The sequence below is a fragment of the Canis aureus genome, chromosome 14 (assembly GCF_053574225.1).
Source record: "Canis aureus isolate CA01 chromosome 14, VMU_Caureus_v.1.0, whole genome shotgun sequence".
NCBI classification, from domain to species: domain Eukaryota; kingdom Metazoa; phylum Chordata; class Mammalia; order Carnivora; family Canidae; genus Canis; species Canis aureus.
The window spans coordinates 14,820,157-14,846,430 of NC_135624.1; the positions used below are offsets into that span (position 1 = coordinate 14,820,157).

Sequence of the window (26,274 nt, forward strand, 5' to 3'; positions counted from 1 at the left end):
TTACTGTTTTCTCTTTCTGATAGTTCTCAAAATAACAGACCTCATTTTTTCAGGGCTAAGGAAATAATGAGAGTAGAGGGTAAGGTAGGGCCAAGAACAAATAAAAGAATAAACTAAGAAACCTCTTTCAGTGGCAAATCAAACTCCAATAAAAAAATACGTATACAAAAAAAAAGAGAAAGAAATCTCATTAAATTGGAGGAAAAAATGAGTATAGCCAAAGAATACTTCTTAATCCTTTGCAAAAGACATAAAAACTGCCCACCAAGATTCCACAGTTACCATGGACAATGACTGTGGTATGGAATCCATATTATTCTTTCTGAATAGGGGTATATTTCTGTGAGTGTATCACTTGGATTTTGATCTTCCACCAGTAGATATTGTCATGGAGGGTATATAATTTGCTCTTTTAGTTCAAATTCATTGGATTAGTAATATCCATATGTGGATATAAAGTAGAGAAAACTGTATATACCTCTCAGGTATTCTGGACTTAGAATCTGATGCCAAGATTTATGGTACTATGGTACTTTGGATTATCTCCCTCCCTCAAGAAGGAGGTAAGTGTAGTGTGTGTGTGTGTGTGTGTGTGTGTGTGTGTGTGTGTGAAGAATAACCAAATATTTGGTGATCAGTAGCAGGATTGTAATGGTAATTAGAGTGTAAAAGTATTCCAATTTTTTCTCTCCTTCTAGGCTCACAATAGGGTTAAATATCTGCATTCTTTAAAAGCTTAATGTGCCCTGAAACTTATTATAACCAATGAATATGAGTGGAAAATTTTAGAGACCATGGATATTAGTGGAAATGACAGAGACCTCTATAAAACAGGAAAATGCCCCCCCAAAATCAGAATCAACCTTTTCCCAACTCTGGAAACTAAACAAAAGCTTGCAAAAACCAAGAAAGAGTTGGATATTGGTACAAAGCTCAGTCTTTGTACCAATACCCATTCAAAGTAGCCAAAAGTAGCCACATATACCATTGCGAGTATCTAATTTTCAACAAGAAATTATAAGGCATAAAAAGAGGCAAATCATGCAGATTTCTGAACTGTTTAATCTTACTAAATGTTTAAAGAGTGATAATAGTCCTTCATACCTCTTCCAGAAAGTGGAACAGGGGGAAATCATTTCACAATTATTTTGATAAGGTCATTATTACCCTAAGTCAAAACCAAAAGTAGTGGAAGTTTTTGGAGAGTGCATGATCTTCGCCAATTCCCTGGCCCCTGTCACCATTATTTTTTTTTTTTCCGTACATTAGATACCTGGAGGGAAATATAAGAAAATGCCTCCTCTCAAACTAACCTGCAGTAAATCTGTGTTGAGAGAAATAAATAAAGCTCTATTAGCAGACACTAAGATTTTAATGTTGTTTAATGATGGCATTGCCTTGATTATCTTGACTGAGATTATCCATCTCCCTCTTTAGTCTCATTATTTTGCCATTAATGCTTAGTCTAATACCTCTTTATTTTTAAAAATTGTTTCAAATTTGTTTCTAATATGTTTTCCTATGTCCTATTGAGGATCTTATCATTTCTTGAAATCTTCTTCTGGGTCCCATTGTAGATATTTAAAAGAGGTGTTTTCTCCATTTGGAATGTGTAAGAGTGATTTTCTTTTTTCTTATAACCAGTGTTTTGCTAGAGATGTATAGAATTTTCTCTATTCTAAAACAACATGAAAATTCATTAACAAACCTGGCATAATAGTTATCTTTGTTTTTTTTAAGATTTATTTATTTATTTATTCATGATAGACATAGAGAGAGAGAGGCAGAGACAGGCAGAGGGAGAAGCAGGCTCCACACCGGGAGCCCGACGCAGGACTAGATCCCGGGACTCCAGGATCGCGCCCTGGGGCAAGGGCAGGCGCCAAACCGCTGAGCCACCCAGGGATCTCTCTGGCATAATAGTTATCTTTGAAGCAAAACAAACTAATGTAAAACTCGAGCACATGAAACAATAATTATTTATTATATGACATAGCAATTACAGCATAACAAACCATCCCAAAATGTAATGACTTAAAACCATAAGTTATAAATGTGTGGATCAGTGATTTAGGCTGTTCTCTTTGGGGTACTCCTGGCCTCATCTGGGCATCCCCTGAGACTGAAGTTGATTGCATACCAGATAGTGGAAATGATTATCTTGGTTGGGGTTTCTTATACCTCTAGGGTCTCAGCTGGAATGAATACATTAACTGTATTCACAACCACATGGTTTCTTGTTCTCCAACAGGGTACCCTTTGCTTATCGCATCATGTGGCAGGATTCCAAGAGAATGAACAGAAGTGGCTAACAGGCACAAGTTAATACTACCACATACTATTGCTCAAAGCAAGGGTTTAGGGAGTGGGGAATGAAAGAGTTGCAGACACATAACACATAACAAATACATAATAGGGAATAGAATAGTTTTTCAAAATAATATTCCACATTTATCATTATAGCTTATGAACTTTGGAGTCAACCAGCTGATGTAGGCTGAGCTTAGGTGATCTGGGCTCTTCTTGCTCATGCATATATGATGGTCAGCTAAGAGCTCTTGGTTTCTCATACTCCTTTTGAGACTAGTGGATTATTTCAAGGATATCCTTCCTTCTTTCATTTGTTCTTTTGTATGTCATAACTTTTTTAATTAAAATATTTTATACCAGTTTTAATTTCAAAACAAAATTGTGGGTAAAGTACAGAGATTTCCTGTATACTCCCTGCCATCACACATGCATAGACTTTCCCGTTTTCAACATGTGTCCCATTATCAACAGAGTGATACATTTGATACAACTGATGAACCTACATGGACACATCATAGTCACCCAAAGTCTGTAGTTTGTGCTGCATTTCACTTCTGGTGTGATATATTCTATTTGGACAAATATATAATAGCATCTATCTGCCATTAAAGTACCATACAGAGTATTTTCAGTCATCTAAAATCCTCTGTGCTTTGCCTATTCATCCCTCCCCCTGCTCAGACATATCGTTTTTTATGGTGATGCACAAGTGAATATGTGCAAAACATCTAGAGGGCATTGGTAATAGTGGAGAACTGGAGACCTTGTCTTTGCCAATGATCACTATGTGTTAGCAACTTTCATCTTCCCCATCTTCCTCTGGCCTTAGACCTATGAATCGATATACAAGTCGAGCCTTGTTGGCTAACTCTCTTCCACTCCAACACTGCAGCTGTTCTAAAGGTAGTGTATCTGATAGCCAGAACCCATCCTATCTCCAGTTCTATTAAACAAAAATGTGGAAAACAAGACTTAAGTAAGTTACATGTGAATTTCTTAACTGACATGTAGCCCTGATTCCCCAGTTAGATTCCTGAGGGAAGTTTATGCAACCTGACTTCTTTTAATATAAGATGAAAACTTTTGCCAATCAGGAAAAATAATGATTACTTTAGAAATGAAATTTTTGATGCTTTTGTTTAAGGTGTCCATTAGATAATGGATTGATAATATAGTTTATGACAAGTTTTATAAACTTTGTTTTAGATTTTCCAGATGGAAAAGCATATTTTAATATGTTTACACTGATCATATTTGACAGCAGTGAAATTTCCTTTTATGCTACTTTGTCAGAGATGTAGAAAATGTTTTGAAAATTTTTGAAAATTTAATTTAATTTTTAAAAACATTATTAAAGGGATGCCTGGGTGGCTTAGGGGTTGAGCGTCTGCCTTCTGCTCAGTGCAGGAGATCTGGGATCAAGTCCTACATTGGGCTGCGTGCGAGGAGCATGCTTCTCCCTCTGCCTGTGTCTCTACCTCTCTGTCTCTGTGTCTCTCATGAATAAATAAATTTCAAAAAAATAAATAAAAAACTATTATTACCAAGTAGTTTAGGTATATAAAATAATATTTTTGTTTATATAGATCTCTGCATAGTCAGGCTGCAAAGAAGCAGATATACTCGATATACTTTATTTTATCCACTGGGGATCAGCCAGTCTTGTTTCCAAACAAAATAGAATTAATATTATTCAATTTTTTACTCTTTTTTCTCAAGACAGATAATTATTTTTGTATCCCTAACCTCTTCTTTTTGACTCATCCCTTTCAAGAAAGTGATTTTATCATTTAAGAAAATAACTAAAGTCCTTAAGCATATATATATATAGTTTCTTTATTTCTTCCTTCTGTTGTGTGTTTTCACAGATGAGTGGGATAAAAGAATATTAGAATCAGCAATAGATTATATTGGGGGATGTAGCCGCAGGCGTAAAATGTGGTTGAAGCCAAGAGATTATGAGGTAATTTATTTTATCCTGAGTTACTTTGTCTCTCAATGATACAAAAATGATATAGTATATACTATAGTAGCCAAAAAGGCAAGAACCCTACATTCTTCTAAGAACATAGCACTTGACATGATGTGTCAACTACACAAACAAATTAACCTTTCTCTATCCAAGTTTCTTCATCTGTGAAATGGGGACTAAAACATTTGTCACCAAGGTCACCAAAAAATTTCACAGATTAATGAAATAATATTCTCAGAATCTCTTGAGATTTGAGATTCTTAGGAGGAAAAAAGAAAACTAAAACAAAAAAAAATAAGGGCATATTTTACTAGCGATTTTTTTGCTTATAACTTAAAAGATTTGTTTTAAATGTTTTAAATATTTTAAATTACATACTTTATATACATATACACTTCCAAGTGTTTATTCATTTACTTCAAACTAAGCAACATAAACATGAAAACTTGAATGTAAACATAAAGTACATACCAATAAAAGATGCCAAGTTCTACCTAACACAATTTTTTAAAAAAAGTTTTGACAATTTAAGACTAATTTTAAGCATAAGTGAGAACTCACTGAGATACTTCATATTAAATGCCTAACATCCAGCACATAGTACAAAACCAACAAATATCAGTTAATATTACTTTTATTATTTTTATAAAAATTTAGCCTCCTTAAATTTCAGTATGGTCTCCATGGAAATTTTTTTAAAATAATTCTTCTCTTTCCTTTTTTATTGTAAACTCACCAGTCATCTTTTTCATATCTCTTTCAGCCATTTCATGCAATTTTTGCCAAGCACCACCTGTTTAAATTCAAATGTACCTTAAATTTTGTGTCAATGGAGCTGAATTCCATGGAATTAGTAGACATAAGTAACATTTACTTGATAATCATTATTACAGTGGCCACTTTTGTGACTAGTATAATAAATCATCAGTGATGAATACCCTTACCTAAATGCCTATGAAGAAACATATTTCTCTATTTCCAGTATATATAAAATCAATCTCAAAAGTGCATTAGAAGCAGAAATTTTTTATTTTTACTGGACCTATATGAAAAGACATTTTTACTTTTGGAGCTCATGTATATAATTCATAATGATAGGGCAAGCATAGCATAATCATAAATTCTAATATCTGACCTCACATTGATATAGATGACGATCCTTTTTCTTAAACTTGACACATTCTTTTCTCCCAGGGTTGATAGGTTTATGAAGGCATTTTCTCTTAAAATTAGACTAAAATCTATTCTTTTTATATGGTTCTTCAGTGTGAGAACACTATTTTATAGTAATTTGGACAATTTCCTTTCCTGTTAATATACAGTTATAAAGAGATGACTTTTTAAAATATTTATACCAATACAGATTCCTTTTGAAGTTTAGACTGTTGACCACATTAGTTCCCCCCACAATCTATTAGTTTATAGAAAGATTCTCTCAAGAACAAAGAATCTCCTGAGAATTTTCTTTACCTACAAATGTGTTTAACTCTTATTAACTCAATTTTTCTTCAAATGCTGCTCTTACTGAGTGAGGGATTTAGGCATTGACAGGAATACTGAGTGTAATAATTTCATAATTCCTTTTAAAAAATTCTATGAAGGCATACACTTACTTATTCACAACACATATTGATGCAATTACTAAATCATACAGTCACTGTTTCATTTATCCCACCCTTAGTCTAAAGGCTAAGAGTTATTTACACTGGGCCTCTTCATTTTATTACCAGAGTCATCAACCAAACAAGTGGTTGATTTCAGGGTAATTTTATTTTTGAAACAAACATGTTTATGACTTCCTTAAGTTGCTGGAAATGTAGCAGACTAACAAAGCCTCACTGCAGTGCATATGTTGAGTAGTTTGGTAGGCTCAATCACTACATGACAAACTGTTTTGCCAATTTCTGAGCAAGTGAATTGAATTCTTTGCTTCAGCAAAAACAAAATTTATTGTATGCTATGAAACTTTAGTGGAATACTAGATTAGTAAAAATCATTAATATTAAATATGCTGTAACTATGATCTACTGCAAGGAAAACCAAGGTAAACACTAAATATAGAACTAAACTAATTCCTTGTAGCATATTATAAATGTAAAGATAAGAAAACATATGACATAAATACTTTATTCTTGAAGTTTCTAATATTTGCCTTTGAAGTTTGATTAAGAGGTCCTTTTTTTGACTCAAGAGACCTATATTGCTGATTCTTTTTCGTTTTGTCATTTGAATTTTTTATCATAAAGAGTGCTTTAACACTCAGAATGTATACTTCAAGATATCTACGTATGAGATATCTCAACACTACCTCAATGTATCTACATAATATATGGCATTTCAACATATATATTTTACAGATTTCTTAATGAGCATATAAAATAGAGCATGTTCACTTTTGTATTTTCCTGGACTTAAGAAAACTTACTGATTCAGTAGTATTTTTTGATGCCTAGACAGAGATAAAAATATTTCATTGTTCATGATAAGATAATTCTATGATCCTAAGTACATGTAACATTTAGGAAGACTCTACTAGGAAATAAAATATAAGTATGGTTTCAAAATAACCTTGCAAGTAGTTGGCTGTGTGTAATTAGAAAAAAAGAACTTTACAATATCTGACTATAACTCAGAAGAATGAATTTCAAAATAACATAATTAATCATTATGGAAGTGCTTTAATATTTAAAGTGTACTTATTATAACATTAATATTTGTCATTCTTAATGTGATGTAAACTCTTCTAATATGATTAAACATATCCATCATAATAACAGGCAAACAATAATACACTAATAATAGTAGCCTCCAACACCAACAAAATTACTAAGAAAAGTGGCAACCTGATGGAAAGTTACTAATGTGATCTGATCAGATTTCCTTCTTTTTTTCTTGTTGCTTTTTCAGCTTATTTTTCCTTTACTCAAGGGAATAGAATAGATGTCATGAAAAATATCAGTTATAACTCAGAATGTAACATTGACTTTGTGATTGAATGTACAATTCATTTAAGCAGATAATCTTTCATAGAAATAGCCATCCTTTAATTTTTAAATTTCTCAACAGAATTCTATTCATTTCAGGTTCATGGAATATGCTTACAAATGATGAACTGCTGTTTATACTTCTATTTATCACATTAGCTTTCTTAGTTGATAAATGGTTTTAACTGCTGTAGAATTATTTATTCAAAAGACTTGACATTGTTTATTATGTACATAAATTAGTTTATTCATGTAGAAGTTTCAATATAATCCTAAAATTCTAGAAAATTAAAGAAACTTAGAAGTAACTTGTAAAAACAATATAAAACTGAGACACAACGGAGAAAACATTGACATTGAATGCAAAAAGAACTAGGGATGACCTTGGCCTCTGGTTATAATAGGAAATGCATAAATGGACATAAATTACAATTATGTGGGTAACATTTTTTTCTTTATTTGGTATGTATGTATGTATGTCTGAAAGTGTGTAAGAACATACTTGGTCAATGGAGTTATCTGGTGTCTAGACCCTTATATAATAATAGGAATTGTATTTAAAAGTCAAGCAAGGAAACAACAAATATTGGGGAGGATGTGGAGAAAACCCTCTTGCACGGTTGGTGAGAGTGTGAACTGGTGCAGCCACTCTGGAAAACTGTGTGGAGGTTCCTCAAAGAGTTAAAAATAGACCTGCCCTACGACCCAGCAATTGCACTGTTGGGGATTTATCCCAAAGATTCAGATGCAATGAAATGCGGGGACACCTGCACCCCGATGTTTCTAGCAGCAATGTCCACAATAGCCAATTTATGGGAGGAGCCTCGGTGTCCATCAAAAGATGAAGGGATAAAGAAGATGTGGTCTATATATACAATGGAATGTTACTCAGCCATTAGAAAGGAGGAATACCCACAATTTGCTTCAACATGGATGGAACTGGAGGGTATTATGCTGAGTGAAGTAAGTCAATCGGAGTACAATCATTATATGGTTTTACTCATATGGGAAATATAAAAAATAGTGAAAGCGATTAAAGGGCAGAAGAGAGAAAATTAGTGGGAAAAAATCAGAGAGGTGACAAAACATGAGAGACCCCTAACCCTGGGAAACGAACAAGGGGTAGTGAAGGGGAGGTGGGGGGGGAATGGGGTGACTCGGTGACGGGCACTGAGGGGGGCACTTGATGGGATGAGCACTGGGTATTATAATATATGCTGGCAAATTGAAGTCCAATAAAAATGCCCCCAAAAAAAGTCAAGCAAAACTTTGGATCTAATATGTCCATTCAAATAACGCTCCATTCTTTCTTCTACCTGTTAATTTAATCCTACGTGCTTATGGATAAGTCCTGTCCACAAAGTCCAGTGTTTATTAGCACAGCACATTGCCATAGTACTACATTGTGCTACACACTTCTTGAGGCCAGCAGATCAGTAACAACAGAATGTAGGGACGCCTGGGTGGCTCGGTGGTTGAGCATCTGCCTTCAGCTTGGGTCATAATCCCAGTGTCCTGAGATTGAGTCCTGCATAGGGATCCCTGCAGGGAGCCTGCTTCTCCCTTTATGTCTCTGCCTCTCTCTGTGTGTCTCTCATGAAAAATAAATAAATAAATAAATAAATAAATAAATAAATAAATAATAAATAACAAGAGTATATACACACTGTACACAGATGTATATCATTACTCACATTCACATCCTGATTTTCCTTTTTTCTTTATTTTGATTCCAATATAGTTAGCATACAACGTTATATTCGTTTCAGATGTACAATACAGTGATTCAGTAATTTTATAATTTACTCAGTGCTCATTGTGATAAGTGTATTCTTAATTCCCTTCAAATATTTAACCCACCCCTTCTGGGTGACCATCAATTTATTCTATTGGTTGAGTCTTCTCTTTTATAAACAAAAATTTCTTTTCTCCTTGTTCATTTTTTATGTTTCTTACATTCCACATGTGAGTAGAATACATGGTATTACTTTCTCTGACTTATTTTACTTAGAATTATATTCTCTAGATTCATCCATGTTGTTGCAAATGGGCAAAATTTCATTCTTTTTATGGCTGAGTAATACTCCAGTGTGTGTGTGTGTGTGTGTGTGTGTGTGTGTGTGTGTACACCACATTTTTATGCAATCATCAATGGATGGACACCTGGGCTATTTTCATAATTTTGGAATTCTAAGGAAGACTGCAATAAACATACTGGTGCATGTATCTTTTCAAGTTAATATTTTCATATTCTTTGGGTAGATACACAGTAGTGGAATTACTGTATCATATGGTGGTTATATTTTTAATTTCTTGAGGAAACTCTACACTGTTTTCCACAGGGGTTGTACCTGTGGCCAAGAGTGCATGAAGATTCCTTTTTCTCCACATCCCCACCATTTCTTGTTTCTTCTGTTTTTTATTTTACCCATTCTGACAGTTCTGAGGTGATATCTCATTGTGGTTTTGAATTGCATTTCCCTGATGATCAGTGATGCTGAATTTCTTTTCGTGTTTTTGTTGGCCATTTTTACGTCTTCTTTGGAGATGAGTCTGTTCATGTCTTCTGCCCATTTTTTTTTAATTTTAAGATTTTATTTATTCATGAGAGACAGAGAGAGAGAGAGAGAATGAGAGAGAGAGAGAGAGAGAGAGAGAAAGGCAGAAACATAGGCAGAGGGAGAAGCAGGCTCCACGCAGGGAGCCCGATGTGGGACTTGATCCTGGGACTCTAGGATCACACCCTGGGCCAAAGGCAGTCACATAACCACTGAGCCACCCAGGCATTCCTTCTGCCCATTTTTTTTTTTCTGTTGTCTTACATTTGTATAGTGATTTTTATATGTATATTTTTTTTATTGGAGTTTGATTTGCCAACATATAGTATAACACCCAGTGCTCATCAACCTCTGCCCATTTTTTAATTGGACTATTTGTTTATCTTGGTGTTGAGTCATATAAGTGCTTTATATATTTTGGATACTAATCCTTTATCAGATATATCATTTTCAAAAATCTTTGCCCAGTTAATAGGTTGTCTTTTAGTTTTGTTGATCATTTTCTTTGCTGTGCAAGAGCTTTTTATTTTGATGTAGTCCCACTAATTTATTTTTGTTTCCCTTGCCTCAGGAGAAAAATCTAGAAAAATATTATCATGCAAATGTCAGAGAGATCACTGCCTGTGTCCCCTTCTAGGATTTTAATGGTTTCAGGTCTCAAATTCAGGTCTTTAATCTACTTTAAGTTTATTTTTATATATATATTTATGATATAAGAAGTGACCTAGTTTCATTCTTCTGCATGTAGCTGTGCAGTTTTCTCAACACCATTTGTTGAAGAGACTATCTTTTTCCCATTGCATATTCTTGTCTCCTTCATTGAAGATTAGTTGAACGTATAATCATTTTATTTTTTCTTTTGTGCTTTCTATCCTTTTCCATTGGTCTGTGTGCCTGTTTGTGCCAGTATCCTACTGTTTTGATTACTACAGCTTTGCATTATAGCTTGAAATCTCACATTTTGATATTTCCAATTTTGTTTTTCTTTTTCAACATTGCTTTGGCTATTTAGGTCTTCTGTGGTTCTATATAAATTTTAGGATTATTTTAGTTTAGTGAAGAATGCTGTTGTAATTTTGATAAGGATTGCATTAAATCTGTAGATTGCTTTAGGTAGTACAGACATTTTAACAGTATTTTTTCTTTCATTTTATGAGCATGGAATCTCTTTGTGTTGCCTTAATTTCTTTCAACAGTGTTTTATATTTTTCAGAGTACAGGTCTTTTAACTCCTTGGTTAAGTTTATTGCTAGGCATTTCATTATTTTGGGTGGAATTGTAAATGGGATTGTTTTCTTAATTTCTTTTTACGTCAATATTACTTTGTAGAAATACAACATACTTCTATATATTGATTTTGTACCTTGCAATTTTGAATTCATTCATCATTTCCAATAGTTTTTGGTGGTCTTTAGGATTTTCTATATATGTTAGTGTGTCATCTGCAAATAATGGAAAGTTTACTTCTTCCTTACCAATAGGTGTCTTTTAGTCTTTTTTTTTTTCTTGTATGATTGCTGTGGATAGGACTTCTAGTACTACATTGAATAAAAGTGGTGAGAGTAGACATTTTTGTGTTATTCGTGATCTAAAGGGAAAAGCTCTCAATTTTTCATCATTGAATACGATGTTAGCTATGAGTTTCTCATAGATGGCCCTTACTGTGTCGAGGTATGTTCCCTCTAAACCTATTTCTTTGACGGTTTTTATCATGGATGGATATTATACTTTGTCAAATGCTCTTACTGCATCTATTGAAATGATTATATTATGGTTTTTAGTCTTTCTTTTGTTGATGTGATGTATCACATTGATTGATTGGCATATATGAAACTACGCCTGCATCCCAGGAATAAGTCCCACTTGACTGTTGTGAATGATTTTTTAAAAGTATTGTTTGATTTAGTTTGAAAATTGTTGTATTTCTGTTCATCAGAGATATTAATCTATCATTCTCTTTTTATTTATTTTTGGTATCAGGATGATGCAGACCTCATAGGATGAATTTGGAAGTTTTCCTTTTTCTATTTTTGGAATTTTTTAGGAAGAATAAATTAACTTTCTTTAAATGATTGGTAGAACCATCTATGGAGTCATCTGGTTCTAGACTTTTGTTATTGGGAAGTTTTTTATTTCTGATTCAATCTTATTGCTGGTAATCAGTCTGTTCTAATTTTCTATTTCTTCCTGAGTTTGGGTAGTTTATATATTTCTAGAAATTTATCCTTTTCTTCTGGGTTGTCCAAAGTATTGGCATATAATTTTTCATAATATTCTTTTAAAATCCTTTGCATTTCTGTGGTGTCAGTTGTTATTTCACCTCTTTTTTAAAAAAAATATTTTATTTATTTATTCATGAGAGACACAGAGAGAGAGGCAGAGACATAGGCAGAGTGTGGTGAGCCTGATTTGGGACTCGATCCTGGGCCTCCAGGATCACGACCTGAGGCAAAGGCAGAAGATAATCAACCACTGAGCCACCCACACATCCCTTATTTCTCCTTTTTCATTTTTAATTTTGTTTATTTGAGTCCCTCTTCTCTCTCTCTCTTGATTTTTTTTTTTTTTTGATGAGTCTAGCTACAGGTTTATCAATTTTGTTGGTATTTTCAAAGAACCAGCTTCTGGTTTTACACATCTATTCTATTGGGGGATTTTTGTTTTGTTTTGTATTAATTTTTACTTTTTTTCCTGTTGTAATATTTATTATTTCCTTCCCTCTACTCATTTGGGGTTTTGTTTATTCTTCTTTTTCTAGCTCCTTTAGCTGTAAGGTTAGGTTGTTTAATTGAGATTTTTCTTGCTTCTTGTGGTAGGCCTATACTGCTATAAACTCTCCTATCAGAATAGCTTGTTGCATATCAAAGATTTTAGATCTTTGTTTTTGTTTTTTCCTTTTTCATTTATCTCCATGTATTTTTTATATCTTTTGATACCAATTCATTGTTTAGTAGGATTTTATTTAATATACATGTATTTGTGTTCTTTCCAGATTGTTTTCTTTTGGTTGATCTACTTCATAGCACTATAGTCAGAAAAGATGGATGGTATGATTTTGATATTTTTTTTAATTCAATGAGACTTGTTTTGTGACCTGATACGATGTAATCTGGAGGATGTTCCATGTGCACTTGAGAAGAATGTGTATTCTGCTGTTTTAGAATGGAATGTTCAGGACATATCTAAAGGCAAGTGCTAAACCGCTGAGCCACCCGGGCTGCTCTGTTCAGGACATATCTGTTAAATCCATCTGGTGCAGTGTGTTATTCAAAGCCACTGTTTCCATGTTAATTTCTGTTTGAATGATCTATCCATTGATGTAAGTGGGGGTGTTAAAGTCCCTCTTATTATTGTATGACTATCAGTTACTTTCTTCATTTTGTTGCTGCTTCATTTATTTGGGTACTCCCATGTTGGATGTATGAATATTTACAATTGTAATATCTTGTTGGATTGTTCCCTTTATGATTATGTAATTTCCTACTTTGTCTTTTTTTTTTTTTTTTTTTTTTTTACCATATTTGTTTTAAAGTCTATTTTGTCTGGTGTAAGTGTTCCTACCTTGGCTTTCTTTTCACTTCCATTTGCATGATAAATGCTTTTCTATCTCTTCACTTTAAATCTAAAGTGGCTTTAGGCCTGTAATGGATTTCTTATAGGCAGCATATAGATGGGTCTTGCTTTTTCATCTTCTGCCCCAAGTCTTTTGATTTGAGGGTTTACTCCACTTACATTAAAGTAATTATTGATAGGTATGTACTCTTTGCAATTTAATTGCTTATGTAATTAATTACATATTGTTTTATGGTTGTTTTTGGAGTTCTCCATTCCTTTCTTTTCTTGCTCTATTCTCTCATGGTTTATTGGCTTTCTTTAGTCATATACTTGAATTCCTTTTTCTTTATTTTTTGCATATCTATGACTGGTTTTTGATTTGTGGTTACCACTAGGTTTATAATAGCATTTTATGCATATAGTCATTATTTGTTAAGTTGATGGTTGCTTAATTTTGACCCAGTCTTTACTCTTCTGTCTCCATGTTTTAGGAACATGTTGTCATGCTTAATATCCTTTTATTTTATGAATCCCTTGACTGATTTTTATAGATTTAATTTTACTGCTTTTAAAAAATAATAATAATTTTACTGCTTTTGTGCTTCCTACTTTTCTTACTCCTGCTTACAGTCTTTCCTTTCCACTCAAAGTATTCCCTTTAATATTTCTTGTAGGGCTGGTTTAAAGGTTTTGAATTCCTTTAACTCTTGTTTATCTGGCAATATCTTTACCTCTCCTATTCTGAATGACAGTCTTGCAGGATAGAGTATTTGTGGTTGCAGTTTTTTCTTTCTTTCTTTTGGCACTTTGAATATATCATGTCACTCTCTTTTGGCCTACAAAATTTGTTCTGAAAAATCTGCTGATAGCCTTAAAGGATTTCCCTTTATGTAACTTCTTTTCTTTTGCTACTTTTAAAATTATCCCTTTATCACTACTTTTTGCCATTTTAGTTAGGTGTTTTTTTGGAGGGACAAAGGGCAGAGAGAAAGAATCTTGAGCAGCATCCATGCCCGACCTGACATGGGGCTTGATCTCATAACCCTGAGTTCATGACCTGAGCCAAAATCAAGAGTTAAATGCTTAACTGACTGAGCCACCCAGGTACCATTTTAATATAACTTTTTGCCATTTTAATTACTATGTGTCTTAGTGTGGACTTCCTTGGGTTTATTTTCCTGGGGGATCTCTGTGCCTCCTGGATCTGGATTCTGGTTCCTTCTCCAGATTCCAGTCATGCAGTGTTAGTAGGGTTTCCTGAGTCTGCTGTATGAGAGGTCCTGGAGCTGAGGGCTGACTAGAGGGGACATGTCCTCAAGAGAACACATTGGTGGGGCATGATGTTATCAAGTTTAGTAGTAAGAGTTGGTGCAGTGCTGATTCCTGCAGGTGTCCCTATGTTTATGCCACAGGGCAGGAGAGGAAAATGGTGCCCATTAGCAACTTTGTTCCTGCAGAGGTTTTCCAATGATCCCTGTCACTCCAGTATGTGTTCTGAGGTCAGTAAATAAATTCCTTCCTGTATACACTAGGTATTTTTCTGCTAACATAATGTATCTCTGTGAGGCTGTTTGTTGTGCTATCTCTTTAAGGGTGGGAACTTAGTTTCCTCTCACCCTCCTGGCTCTCTCAGGAGCCTGCTGATTTTTAATATTACAGATGTTAAGCTCTATATTTTGCAAGAACTTGTAAAATTTAGCCAATCTGGTTTTGAAAGCCAAGAGTCTGTTTCTTTCCCTTCTTCATTCCCATGGTGTCCTTCCTTCCTCTGGACAGTCCCAGTAGTCCTATAGCTCCTGACCATGTCACCACCCTTCCTACCCTCTTTAGTGTGGTCTCTTGTCTACATTTAGCTGTGGAGAATTTGTTCTGTAAGTCTCTAGGTGGTTTTATAAGCCTTGGACACTGATATGGCTCTTAACTAGTTGTGTCTGTGGGAGGAGATGAGCTGAGAATCCTCCCATTCCATCATTTTCCCCAAAAGACCTCTCTTTGACTCTCTTTTTCACAACAAATCAGAACATCCTAGCACATTACGTCTTCAAATTCAGACCACATAAATAATTTTTTGCATCATCTCAAATCTCCCATTCCTGTAAGCATTAAGAAAGATACAAAACTACTGCTATTTTTAGCTATAGTGAAAATCACATATTTTTAGCTATAGTGAAAATCACATCCCTATATTAACAATATAAACTTAAATGTATAGAATCGTTTCCTTAGAATTATGGCACATTGAATTATTTCAGCCTCTTGTCAATATCTCTCTCGACAACACTACCAAAATAGCAATGAATAAATAAACCTAGAATATATATTAAGGCAGTTATTAAGGGTGTAAAGACCAGGATCTCCACTTTTCCTTGACTTCATGATATGCTGAGCATTTAGTGTCATGGAGAGCAACATTGTATATTATATCTCTGTAACATACTATTGAGATAGTTTGAGAAAATCATGCTCTTAGAATATAGTTTTCCTCATCTGTTACAAAAAGAAGTAATATAATTTGTATCCTGTTTCTCCAATATGGTGCTCGAAATTTTCAGTTATGGAAGGATTTTTTTTAAAGATTTTATTTATTCATAAGAGATGGAAGCAGAGACATAGGCAGAGGGAGAAGCAGGCTCCATGCAGGGAGCCTGATGTGGGACTCAATTCCAGGAACCTGGGATCATTCTCTCAGCCAAAGGTAGACGCTCAACCACTGAGCCACCCAGGTGTTCCTATGGAAGGATTTTCTGATCTTCTTAAACAGATGTTAAACAGTTATCTATTTCTATGGGTGATTTCTTACTAACCTAAAAACATCAAAATGCATACTCTGCCTATTCATAAATCTAATAATATAACAAAGATTTATTTTATAATAATATAACAAAGATTTATTTTATTATTTTATTTATTTTATCTAATAATATAACAAAGATTTATGTTATTGCTCCAATGATAGACTCTAATTATGCTCTATTTTCCATTCTCTTCCTGTTATATATAACAAGATAATGAGATTCATGCTAATTAACTTATGATTTTGTATAATTAAACAGTCTGGACATTTAGAATTATATGTAGAAAAATATTATTTTTATTTATTGAATTTAAACCAAACTACTTAATATATGATGTATTAATAGTTTCAGATGTAGAATCCAGTAATTCATCAGTTGCATATAACACACAGTGCTCATGACATCAAGTGCCCTCTTTAATGCCCATCACTTACTTACCCCATCTCCACCACCTCCCCTCCAGTGACCATCAGTTTGCTTCCTCTAGTTAAGAGTCTCTTATGATTTGTTTCCTTCTCTGATTTTGTCTTATTTTGTTTTTCCCTCTCTTCCCCTATGATCCTTGTTTTGTTTCTTAAATTCCACATATGGGGGAAACCATATTAATTCTTTCTCTGATTAACTTATTTCACTTAGATACCCTCCAGTTCTATCTATGTCATTGTAAATGGTAAGATTTCAACTTTTTGATGGCTGAGTAATATTCCATCACACACACATGCACACTATATTTAGGAAAATATTCTTAACCTATAGTTTTATATAATATGTTGGAAAATCACTGATACTCATGGGAAAATATGTTTGTTCAAATCAGAAGATCTTAGTTTTGACATTATTCTAATCATTTTACTTTTTTTAATCTCAGTTCTTTTGTATAAAATTGAGATGATATTGACCATAATACTTAATATATATATATATATATATATATATATATATATATATATATCTGTTGTAAGGCAAAAGTAGCATATGGCACAGTGTTATATAAAACATATTATTTGTAGCCATATATACATAATGGAGAAAATTATTTTAAAGTCATTTAAATAACTATCAGAATATATATTTCAATATATAATATATTAAAATAAGGTAAAATGTTGTAAGTTTAAAATATTGTACTTTGTTTTAATTTTTTATTTTTATCATCTGCAATTAGATAGCAAATGTACTTAGCCAATATCTTGGGTAGAATTTAGTAGAGTCCTGTAATTTAGATATTTTTGTCATTTTTTTCAATACCCAAATACTTTCTAGTACAATTCTTTTATTAGATCTTATATTTTCCAGCAGATATGTACAGCCATGAAGCCTATTTTCTTTCATATTACTCTTCTATATAGTTTTTTGCACTAAAGACACAAATCCAGTTCTATCATATATGATCTTAGTAGTATGTTCTATTACCTATACTTTTTAGTTTATTAAAATGAACATCTGAATGTACATCAGTTGCTTCATACCTGCTTTTTTTCTGTTATGATGAAACTTATTAATCTTCCCTTACCATTTTACTTTAATGATATCCTTGTCATTTACAGTATATGTTGCTATAGTTTTCTTTAAGTGTTTGCTTCTGTAATGATTACCTAGCAGAAAATGACATTGTTCATGTTTAAATGTCAATAACAGGCCTTTCAAATATGATATATTTTATCTGTTGTAGACATAAGTTATTTTATTTTTTATAATTTTTTTAAAGATTTTATTTATTTATTCATGAGAGACACAGAGAGAGAGAGAGAGAGAGAGAGGCAGAGACACAGGCAGAGGGAGAAGCAGGCTCTATGCAAGGAGTCTGACGTGGGACTTAATCCCGGGTCCCCAAGATCAGGCCCTGGACTGAAGGTGGTGCTAAACCGCTGAGCCACCAGGGCTGCCCGACATGAATTATTTTATAAGGGAATTTACAGATGGATTTGGTTGACTGATATCACTGTAAATTATCAAAAAATAAACATGCATTGCATTTAAACTTTCAAATAATTCAAAGTTATTATTAGTGTATATACATTGTCTAGTGTAGCTCTTTCCAAAGTATCAACTTGAATTTTTTGCTTCATAACCAACCCCTTTAAGTCTTCTAGATTAAATTAGTAAAAGCTTATTGTCTCTTTATCCTGTAGATTCACTGGTTGATTCACCTGGGTGGGCTGGATTAGTTGTAGGTCTATGGTCTAGGGTAGACTAATTCACATCTCAATTCTCAACTGTGATGGCTGGAGGGGTTGGTACCACTGAGGCCTCTCTACATGTCTTTATTCTCTACCAGATCAATCTGGACTTGTTCACATGGTAACAGAAGAGATTCAAGAATCCGAGAGGATAAACCCAATGCCTAAACAGTTTTAATCTTTTGCTCATGTTAACTTTTGTTCTATTGGCTAACGCAAGCCATGTGCTAACCCCAGAGGCTTTGTGAGCATGACTATAGGATGGAATGGATTATCAAGGGTCAGTACTGCAAAAATTTAGCGTGCATAATAGACTAAATTAAAACCTAAAATGAAATCACTTACATTTTATTTTTAATTTGGTTACATTGTTTATCCTGCTTCCTTTTCCTTTATATTCGTATATATCTCTCTAGATTTCCCTAACAGAAAGTTTCAGGGTACTCTTGGAAAAGGTCAAAATTTATCCTAACCGTTACATAAAATAAGTGACTAACAAATATAGTCACTGCCACTATTTGTTAAATTCTGTCATGGTGTGGTTTGCTGGAATTAAATTATCCATTTTCTATTTCAGTTTTACACTTTATATCACTATCAACTTACAGCTTGCCCTCATCCTTCAAATTAGTAATTTAAATCACATCCATACAAATAAAGAATATAAGGAAATGAATGTTGAAATTGAGTTTATACATGCAATTATACCAACATACTTTTATGTTTTGCTCCTACTGCCAATGTGTCAGGAAAACTGCACAAAAAATGAAGATAGTTTGGAGTGCCTGGGTGGTGGTGGTGGTTAAGCATCAGCATCTTGATTTTGGCTTAGGTCATGATTTCAGGGCCATGAAATCAATCCTGCATCAGGTTCCACACTCAATGCAGAGTCTGCTTGAGATTCTTTCCTTTCCTCTCTCTTTGTCCCTCCCCTGGCTATCTAGCTCTCTCTCTCCTCTTTGTTTCTCTCTCTAATCGTTAAAAAAAAAAAAAAAAAAAAAAAAAAGAAGAAGTTCATAATAGCAAAAGTAGCTTAATTAGCACAATAGTAGCTTTCAGTATCTTCCTTCAATATTTCCTTTGGTTGTAGGTATTATTTATGAGGTGGGTAATTAATCCAAGGAAGAGTCACAGTCCTTAACTTATGCAAGTTCAGTCACCCCAACATATACGATCAAACTCCACTACAAAAAACTCATTTTATTGAGGTATAAAGTTAAATGTATAATTTATTGTTAATCCAGTAGCGTATGTAGCCAAGTATTATCTGTCCACATTTTGAATTAATTCTTTTGCTTCAATTTTAATAAAACACTTAAAAATGAAAAGCCATTATTGTGATCGATTGGAATTACACTTATGATTAATTAATGACATTAGAATTTTGTGTTTTTTGATATATTGCAATAATATAATGGTATTGCAATAGCAGCCTTCTGATGTATTGCCATAATATATTATCAAAGTGGTATCAGAGAATTAATGAGAATGATTGTATTTATAAGAATTTTTGTTAAAAAAACAACTTTGAACTATTTGAGCAGTAAGAAATAAATGAAAAACTAATAAAAAGCATATAAATCATGCAAATATCCAAAAGGGGGAAAAGGATTTGGGGGGAATAAATATGAGAAAAAAAGAAAATACCTTTGCTCAATTGTTTTCCATTATTCAGTTTTGACAGAAATCTATAAGCAACATGAGAATAAAACATAAATGTGTACGTATTTATTTTGAGATATTTTATAGATTATATGTTTGTATCTATTTACCAATCTAATATAAATGATCCACATCTTGACATCAATAAATTGTGTTTACAAGAAATATAAAACTGATAATAATTCTCTTCATGCATTCTTTTATTCTGTTATTCAGCAATAGAGTAGCATTATAACCTAGAAATTGAAACGTACTTATTATTACATTTGTTCCCCTATTATAATTAATGCCTATGCAGCTTTAGCTAATGCCATTTTTTAAAATGTACTGATTTTTCTTGGTATAATTAAAATAAAATAAGCTTTGACATAGGTAGTCCAGTAATTACTGATTACTTATTTTACAGTGAAGTATTAAAATGAGAAAATGTGAACTCTCTACTTTGATTTGAAATGCTTATATTAATAAATTATTCATAATCATGAATACATTTTAACAAAAGCTTTAGATCTCTGTATGACAGATCTTTAAATCAATCTTGTCAAATCATCCTTGGAAGAAGGTCATTGAGATCACAATCCTTCAATCTGGGGAAATAATATATGCAAAGTATTTGTAATCTGACAGTGGCTTTAGAAATACAACAAGTGGTAATGTAAAACATTCAAGTCATTAAGAATTCATTGACTCTAATGTCCTCATTCTGTAGTGGATATCCCAATTCATAGATAATTTAGTTTTGTTTGATTAATGAAAATGTGCCTCTTTCCTGACTCTAGTAAGAGTCAGTGAAACTTATATAAATATTAATGTTTATATTTAGATTAATTGGGATCCCTGGGTGGTGCAGCGGTTTAGCGCTGGTGTTTGGCCCAGGGCGCGATCCTGGAGACCCGGGATCGAATCCCACGTTGGGCTCCCGGTGCATGGAGCCTGCTCCTCCCTCTGCCTGTGTCTCTGCCTCTCTCTCTCTGTGTGTGACTATCATAAATAAATAAAAATTAAAAAAAAAAAGAAATTCTATATTTAGATTAATTAATGGAAGCCACCTAACATCATGTATCTCGATAATATAAGCAAAATATAAGGTCTCACTTTGGTTAATGTTCATATGTAGTCTTAAAATAAGTCATGTAAGCTAATTATTATTTAATATTATAAATTGTTGATTTTTTATATCTTTGATTTGGAATACATCTGTTTTTAAAGATTTTGAGAGAGAGAGAGAAAGCATCTGAAGCAGACTCTGTGTTGAATGTGATGCCCAATGAGGGTTTTAATTCCATGACTGTGAAATCATGACCTGAGCCAAAACCAAAAGTCAAATGCTTAACCGACTGAGCCACCCAGGTGCCCCAATGTGGAACACATCTCATTGGTATTTGATGATGTACAATATATGTGTCATTCATGAAATTTAGCTGGATGTATTGCCTTGATTTAATTTATAAGATTTCTGCTTTTCTCCCCAAATGCTTCCTTTATTTCTAATAAAGGCTTTCAAAAAAATCCGAGAATGTGTATATAAAATTAAAATGGGATAAATAAACAAACATTGGGAAAAATTTCTTAAGGAAAATTATACTTGAGCCTAAACTAAATGGGAAAAATATACAAAATAGGGAATTTTCTCTTGCAATATAAAGAATATAGAGTTCAACCACTGTGGGTTCAACCACTGTAGGTGGTTCCTGAATGGAAAATCCTTGCAATCACTATCATAACAATGTTTTTACAGAATAATGTGAAAAACATTAGGAGGATTTTAAGATATTTTTAAATCATAGATTTTGGTCTTTTCTTTTGTGTCTTCAACATTTCTATTTATTGGTTTCCTTTTAGTATTATAAGCATGCTCCTTCTTACTTGAAACAAAATGGAATCTACAAATAAAATGAAACAAATTAAAAAAATATGGAATTCCTTAGAATACTCCCTCCCTCATTGCTCTCTTATCCCTCTTCTCTATTTTAAAGTCATCTACACTTTCTATGCTTTACCATTTATTTCTCACTCTTGTGCATATGACCCAGCTGTTTTCACAGTCTGTAATAATCTGCCTCTTGCTAAGCATTAGTCATGGATTTAATGCTTATCTCATTTGACCTTTCAGTAACATTTATCAAAGTTTTTCCATGACAAAATAATGTTCTTGTTTTCCTCCCACACTTCTGGTTTACTTCTCTATCTCAGACTCCTTCTTTGGTGCCCACTTAAAAAATATTGATATTTATTAGGACACCATCCTCAGTTTTATTTTCAGGACATATATGCTCACTCTTTGGCAGTTCTCTCAAGACATTTCTATTGAAACCCATCCATCATCTATCAGGAGCCCAAGTGGAGGAGTAATCCTGTAGACATTGATAGCCAAGCTCTACAGAACTTCAGCTAACCTTAATTAAAGATGATTAGTGAATATTATTTATATAAATTAATTTTAATGTTTAAAAGAAAAGAAAAATGATTCATTGGTTCCTAATAAAGATGTGGAGTTTTTTTTTTTTCAAGCACTTGAAAGCACTGTGGCAGATACTTTTTAAAGAATTTAATATATATTTAAGTTACAGAACTTCTGATCCTATCATACCCTATCCTATCCATATCCTATCACTGTTACTAAATGAACGGCTTTTCATAGTTTCATTATTTCTCAGTTTTTAAAAACTAAAATCATAACATCAATTCACCTATATCCTAGATATATAATATACATAAAAGCAGTTTTTAAGTAATAGAAATGAAAGCAACCATAACAATGCCAAGTATTATAATTATTTTAATTTTGAGCAAGTAAATCTGTCTTACATCTTCATGTATTTGGGAAATTACAAGTTTATAATGAAAAGCATAATATCTAACAAACCTTCTCCTATCGCTTTATAATCTTATTTATTGAAAATAACACTGATTAAGCATGTTAACTGTTCCATTAAAAATCTCCAGTAGTTAATTTTTGTTTTCAATCCTTCAAACTATGTGAGGGTTTAAAAAGTGTTCTACATTATCTTTTTCTAAGAGGGTAAATTAAGCAATAAAACCAAAAATGAATATATTTGACAGACTTATTCTTTGTTCTTTGTATCTACTTTTTCCCAATCACTTCATGAACCTGCATCCTGTCTTCTGTAATATGTGAGTAACAATTATGGAAGCCAGCTCATAAGGTACATTGAATGGCATCTCAGCCTTCCTCCAAGCTTTTACTGTGTTATTCTAATGAAAGCTATTCCTAGGAACACCAGGCTTGAAAGATATTGATGTGGAAATTACATAAGCCCAGCTTCAGAGAAAAGTAGGCAATTTTATTTTATCACATTTTAAGTTGATATTCTCAGTCAGAGAATCAAAGTGAAAGTAGTACATAATTTGTGTTACAACTGTATTTATTATTCACACATTTTTCTCCCAAGATATTGGTTACATTCCTCATACTGGAGCTATTTTAAAGACAATAAATAATTTGGAGGATACTTTCTTTAGGATCCTTTTTATGTGAATATGTCTGCATGTATACACAAATACAATCTCCTAAGTAATGTGGTATCTCTTTTAATATATACTTGACACCAAACAGTTAAATATATCTAATAAATGATTAAGAGTTACTTTGTTTTGAAAAAGAGTAGTTATTTTCCAAAAGGGATCCTTGTAGTGATGGATAGTTCTATATTTTACTGTGGCAGTAAATACACAAACCTACTTGTGATAAGATTATGTAGAACTAAATACACATAGCTACACACATATCAGTATAAATAAGACTGAAAATCTGAATAGAATTATTATACTGTATAAAAGTAAACTCCTGATGTGATGTTGTACTGGAGTTTTTTTTTTTTTTTTTTTTTTTTATGTACTGGAGTTTTGCAAGAAGTTACCATTGGGGGAGATTGTGTAAGGGGCAGGCATGTAGGATCCGTCTGCTTTATTTTGTACAGCTATGTAAACTTTTAATTATCTCTATAAAGTTTTCAGCTAAAGATAAGTTACTCTTTCATTTATAAATTCTTTTTAAATTAAAAATGACTTGTAAAGAGAAACATTTACTAATTTGTTAATGCTCAGATTCTATTAAGAGAGCCTGTAATATTTATAGCATTGTTTTAATCTTTATGATGTTACAATAAATCCTAGTTCACCAATGTTTCTCATGCAATCATTTTTTTTCTCCTGCCATTTCACAAGCACTTATAAACTTAAAAATTAAAAAAAATTAAAAAGTACACCTAAAATGACGGGGGACTTATTATATGTAAATCCACAATTTATGTGTTTATGGAGCAGAGGTCATTGAGAAACAAGTGAAATATGTAGCTAATTGAGTATTAGAATATATTCCTTAAAAATGTTTTCTTATGTAGGTGATGAGGTCATGCATCTCTTAGATCTTTATGTGTTCTAATCCTAGAGCTCTTAAAACGAGAGTCAAGACACAAAATGACAAGATATTGTATAGGTAGAAATCAGATAAACGTATAAAAGGAAGATAATGTTGAGTTTCTGCTTTGAAATCTCTGGTTGTTCCATTAAATAAACCTGAGAATACAATAGCTGAAATCACTTGGAAGAAGATAATGAGCTCAGGTTTTGAATACACTAAACTTGGGGATTTATGAGATACACTAATTTTCATTTATTCAAATAACAACCTGGTTGTATGCTATTCTCTGAATTGACTGTGTATATCCACTCACCTATATGTTTAAACCATATGTACAATAATGGTCCAGTGAAAAATTTATAAAATATATTCTATTTTCAATTGAAAATACTTCTATTTTCTTCCAGACCATAATGTGATATTCTTTTTTTAAATTACATATAACATTTTCTTTTAAGGAATTGGGTTTCTTTGTAAATTATCTTTACTAGGTGTTATACATCTTTAAGAATGCGAAATCCATGATTTTTTTGGTAATGCATTCATATACTTTTATCCTATTCATATATTTTTCAATATGGTAAAATACACACAAATTAACATTTTGATATTAAGGTGTACAATTCTGTAGCATTTAATATATTCTCAAAGGTGTGCAATCATTACCATTTTCTAATTCCTTACATCTTTATAATCCCAAGGGAAACCCCATACTCATTAAGTAGTCATTCCCATCCCTCCCTCTATCATCTGGCAACCACTAATCTATTTTCTGTTTCTTTTGAATTTTATATTGTATAAATATCATATAAAGGTAATCCTACAATAGGTGCCCTTTTATGTGTGGCTTTTTACATTAATCACAATATATTCAAGATTTGTCCATGGTGTAGCATGTATGAGTGCTTAACTTCCATTTATGACCGAATTCAATTATATGAATGTAGCACATTTTTTTTCTTTTTTTTTAAGATTTTATTTATTTGTTCATGATAGACACAGAGAGAGAGAGGCAGAGACATGGGCGTAAGGAGAAGCAGGCTCCATGCCTAGAGCCCGACCCGGGACTCGATCCTAGGACTCCCGGATCACACCCCGGGCCAAAGACAGGCGCTGAACTGCTGAGCCACCCAGGGATCCCCTGTAGCACATTTTCTTTATCCAGTCATGAGTTGATAGAAACTTGAACTGGCTACAACTATTGTGTGAGTGTTGCTATGAACATTCATGTGCACCTGTTGTTTGAACATCTGTCTTCAGACCTCTTGAGCATATATCTAAAAATGGAATTTCTGGGTTTAGTTTATTATGGAATCGACAAACTGCTTTCTTAGATGTTTGGCAATTCGCATTTCCACTAGTAATGTACAAGCATTTCAGTTTCTTCACATCTTCATCAACACTTGTATTACTTATAGCCATTCTAGTAGCTGTGAGTTGTTATCTTGTGATTTGATTTGCACTTTACACATAGCCAATTATATTGATTATATTTTCATGGTCCTGTTGGCCATTTGTTTACATTCTTTGGAGAAAGGAGTCCTTGGTCTCTTTTTTAAATTGGGTAGTTTTTCTTTTTGTTATTGAATTACATGAGCTTTATGTATATTCTAGATATTAGGCCTTTATCAGATATGTGATTTATAAACATTTTGTTTCATTTGTGGTATTTTTTTACTATTGATATTGTCATTTGATGCGCATGTATTTTTAATTTTTAGAAAATCCTATTCATGTACTTGTTGCTTGTGTTTTTGATATCACATGTAAGAAACCATTGCCAAGTCCATGTTCGTGAAGATTTGTCCCTATGTTTTCTCCATTAGTTTTATACTTTTATCCCTTATATTTAGGCCTGTGATATATTTTGAGTT

General features: G+C 32.8%; 1 long non-coding RNA gene across 7 annotated transcripts in view; it reads left to right on the plus strand.

The window, feature by feature from the left end:
* The first annotated feature begins 324 nt into the window (after positions 1 to 324).
* Positions 325 to 26,274, plus strand: part of LOC144283200 (uncharacterized) — a 128,145-nt gene continuing 102,195 nt past the window's right edge. For 6 of the 7 annotated variants that reach the window (XR_013351624.1, XR_013351629.1, XR_013351622.1 and 3 more), the window contains exon 1: positions 325 to 563. This is a non-coding gene — a long non-coding RNA (uncharacterized LOC144283200). Of the gene's footprint in view, positions 564 to 4,178; positions 4,274 to 26,274 lie in introns of all 7 variants that reach the window. The other variant, XR_013351626.1, reaches the window with a different exon arrangement.